Genomic DNA, 4,764 nt, shown 5'->3' on the forward strand with positions numbered 1-4,764 from the left:
ATAGGTTCAAGTGTACCATGAGGTTTAAAAAAGGTGAAAAACGGTGGTCTAGAACCTATAGGCCAAAACAAAAATACTGTGCATTATACCTGAGGCTTTAGTTGTAGTAGGTTGGTAATCTTTTAAACAGCTTTATTGAGGTATAGCTTACAAACCATAAAATTCACTTCATTGCACATGTACAACTAAAAAGTTCTTAGTAAATTTATAGAAAGTTGTGCAATATACCCCCACAATCCAGGTTTAGCATATTTCTGACAACTCCAAAAGTTATCTCATGCTTATTTGCAGTAAGTAGCAGATCCTATTCCTAGTCAAGGTAACTACTGTTTTCTTCCTCTATAGATCTGCATTTTCTAGAAATTTCATTTAAATGGAATAATACAGTATGTAGTTTTTTGAGTCTTTATTCTTTTGCTTTGCATAATATTTTTGAGGTTTGTCAATGAAGTGTGTATCAGTAGTTCATTCCTTTTTGTTATCTAATAGTATTGCATAGTTTGCATGGTATATACCATACCATACTTTGCTTAATAATTTGGATTGCTTTAGATATAGTTCTTGGCTACTGTAATTAAAATTACAATAAAAATTTGTGCACAAGTTTTCAGATGGACATATGTTTTGATTGCTTATAGATACCTAAGAATAGAATTGGTTGGGTCATGTGGTAAACATACACCAAAGTTTGTAGAAGTGGCTGAAGCAATTCACACTCTCACCAGGAAGGTATGAAGGTTCCAACTTCTCAGCAACCCTTGCAACACTTGGTATTCTCAAACTACTGAAATGAGCATATACTGGTGTCGCAGTGACATTTGAATTCGTTTAATCTCCACCTGACTACTGATATTCATCATGTTTTTACATTCTACTTAGCCATTCATATGTCTTCTTTGGTGTAATTCTTTACATCTTTTGGCTCCCTTATAATTAGGCTGTTTGTCTTATTATTAGAGACTTTGACTGTTTACAAAGTTTAGAGACATATGTTTTTATCAGATACATGATTTACACACATTTTTCTAGTGTGTGACTTATCATTTTCTCCATTTTTTGAAAAGTAGAAGTTTTTAATTTTGAAAAAATACAATGTATTTTTTTCTTTAAGATCTTGATTTTGGAGTCACATTAGTAATCATAGTAACAAAGATTTTCTTTTAAGTTTTCTTCTAGTAGTTTTGTAGTTTTTGCTTTTTTATTTAAATCTATGATCTGTTTAGAATTGATTTATATATGATATGAGGAAGAATCTAAGTTCATTTTTTTACATATGTATATTCAATTCTCCTATAACCATTATCAAAAAGAGTATACTTTCCCTATTAAATCAATGAGTATCTTTTACTGAAGAACATATAACTATAAATGTAATAATTTCTTTTTTTTTCTTTTCTTTTCTTTTTGGCTGGGGCCAGGTTTGAATCCTCCACCTCTGGTATCTGGGGCAGGTGCCCTACTCCTTGAGCCAAAGGCTCTACCCAAACATAATAATTTCTTTCTGGTTTTTCTATTCTGATACATAAGTCTACCCTTATTTCAATATCATACTGTCTTGATTAGTGTCACTTTATAGTAAGTTTTAAAATCAGGAAGTGAGGTCCCAGTAGTGTATTTTTGATGTTCCTTCAATTGTCTAGGGGGTCCTCCTCATAAAATTTTCTCCCAGACTGATTTCTTCTAGTGTTTTCCCTACACTTTCTTCTAGTATTTTTATAGTTTTGTGTCTTAAGTTTAAATCTTTAATCCAGTGAGAGTCTATCTTAGTTAGTGGTGAAAGGTGTGGAGATAGTTTCAGTCTTCTGCAGGTCACCAGACAGTTTGCCCAGCACCATTTGTTAAATAGGGAATCTTTCCCCCACTCAATGGTTTTAATTGGCTTGTCAAAGATCATATAATGGTAGTAGCTGGGTTCATCTCTTGGTTCTCTATTCTGTTCCATACATCTACCTCTCTGTTTTGGGGCCAGTACCATGTTGTTTTGATCATTATTGATAACTAAGAAAATGACAGGAGGAAGAGATATAAATTTATTTTAACGTGTATATACAAAAACCCTCAGAATGAAGATTCAACTCAATTAGGTACAGCAGTTTTCAAAAATGGAGTCTTGAAAGCAGAAAAACAGGTTTGGGGAGGAGAGGAAGGAACTGACTAGTTAGTAAAGGTGGTCTTTTTATGTAAATGAAACTTTTAGGCAGCATCCCTCAGACGGAATAGATGGTAAATGCTTCTTTGCAGATTTTTAAAGGTGATGACTATTAGTTATCTTTTCTAGATCAAGAAAGGATAGACCTGGCCTTATTAATGCAAATTCTCTATAAATATAAATTTCTACCCACAGAAGTCAGATTTGCAGTATTACATCTATCTGTGAGACTTCTGGATGCCATATTTTGATATGTGAAAGGCATATATTTTGGGGTAAAATATTTCTCATTTCCTCCATCACATAGATGTAGTATGGAAGAACAAGGACTCAAATCCAGGATTAGCGACTGGTTGGTGCTCTTTTAATTCTTTCAGCTGCTTTTCAAAATAGTATAAAGTAGCCTATTGCAGGAATCTATATAAAGTTTTGCAGATCCTTCTTTTATGGTTTTGGAGAATCAATAAGATATTGTCAAGAGGGAAATAATCCTCTTGAATGCTGTTGATTTTTTAGGAGGCTACAGAAATTTTCCTCTGAAAGGTTTATAACAGAGTGATTTCCAATACCACTTTCCTTCCGATTCACCCTTGCTGTGCTGTTGTCCTTGTTCTCATTAACATTAATATGGAAATGTTTACTAACCTGAGCCATATTCTAGGCTTTGTGCCAAATAGTTCTCACTGAATCTTTCTTTTCCAATTCATGTTGGCCTTTACCCACAGGCTACTTTATGATGGGGTTGAATTGTTTAGGATGTGTAAATTTATCTCATCAACTAGATCATGTAGCCTTCCAGTGAAGGAACATATTTTGTTGTGATCAAGGTTTGCATTTAATCAATATTTTTGAATGGAGATTTGGATCATTTAATGAATACCAAGAAACACTGGCCTCATGTAGGAATGATCTGTTCATTACCTTCTTCCTCACATAATGATTCTCTTTTTGTAACATTTTCTCAACATGAAGATGGAGTCACTTGCCAATAATGAAAACAACAAGGAAGACAATTGGTAAAAGGGTGAAAATAGGGTCACAAGTGAACACTTTTGAATTGGAATCGGTAAGCAGTTGGGGCTATGATAATAGGAGAATAGTACATTGCAAATGCATTTCTTTCAGAGTAACTGTCCTTCTCTTAGGGGGACACAAGGAACATTGCAACTAATTGGTTCTTTCAATTAGAAAACAAACAAACCAAAAAACAAAGAACTTCTATATAGTCAGTGCACCTTAACTCTGTTGGTGGCTGCATCTGTGAAAAATAGGAACAGTTTTAACTGCTGGAAATTGTCAGTTTTCAGCTTTTTTTGGATCAGATTCTTTAAAACAGTGTTCAACTTAACCATTTTGGTTCTTGAGCATGCACACTACTTAATAGCAGCCTTTAATTCTCCAAGGGTTTCATTGCCCAAAATAGTTAAAGTTAATCTCTGCTCCCAGGGTAATGTTAATTGTTGGGCTTCAGATTTGAACTGTTCCAATATGGAAGTGGGCAGGGGAGTGTGAGATAGATGCCATGGCTGTCCTTTACCAAGACCAATGCTTTTGGACTGAACACGCAGGAAGACACCTGACAAGGGACAAGACGGTTTCAGCATCTCTTTGGAAATAGACCTCAGGCCCACTTAGTCCACACATCACCATTAAAAAGCAAAGCTATCAGTACTGATAAGCAAGATCGATGATTTTCACCAGTAAATATGAGAACTTAAAATTCTGTATGAGAGGCCAAGTTAATTCAAGGAGGACCTGCGACAACTAGGTATTTACATGCAAAGCAATGAAGCTAGATTTCTCCTTAGAAGAGATGAAGGAGTAAAAATATATGAGTAATACTTCATGATCTCAGATTAGACAACACCAAATTCACAAGAAACAAAGGAAAACAGAGATAAATTGCATCTCATCAAAATAAAATAATTTTGCCCTTCAAAGAACATTCTTAAGAGAGTGAAAAACAACCCAAAGAATGGGGAAAAAATATGTACAAATCAAATATCTAATAAGGAGCTTTTATCTAAACTAGGCATGTATCTAGATATAAAAATAATAATTACAACTCAAAAAGACAATAACCCAATTTTAAAAAGGGTAAAGGAGCTGAACAGTGTATTCTCCAAAGAAGATGTACAAATGGCCAATAAGCACATGGAAAAGACATTTAACATCATTAGCCATCAGGAAAACCCACATATCAAAACCACAGTGAGAAACCACTTCATACAAACTAGGATGACTATAATCAGAAAGTTAAATATCAATAGGTGTTGGTGAAGATGTGGAGAAATTGGAACACTCATCAATTGATGATAGAAATGCAAAGTGCTATAGCTGTAGCTGCTTTGGAAACATTGTGGCAGTTACTCAAAAGATTAAACATAAAGTAAAATTAAAACCTAGAAATTTCTCCTATAAAGAGAAATGGAAACACATGACCACCTGAAAACATGCATACAAATGTTCGTACTAGTATTGTTTGTAATAGGCAAAAAGTGGAAAAACTCAAATGTCCATCAAATGATGAATGAATAAATAAAAGGTTATTTATCCTACAATGAAATATTATTCATCAATAAAAAGGAATTGACTCTATAATACATGCTAGAATA

This window comes from Otolemur garnettii, unplaced genomic scaffold, assembly GCF_000181295.1.
Source record: "Otolemur garnettii isolate 467f Iridium unplaced genomic scaffold, OtoGar3 scaffold00017, whole genome shotgun sequence".
NCBI lineage: Eukaryota > Metazoa > Chordata > Mammalia > Primates > Galagidae > Otolemur > Otolemur garnettii.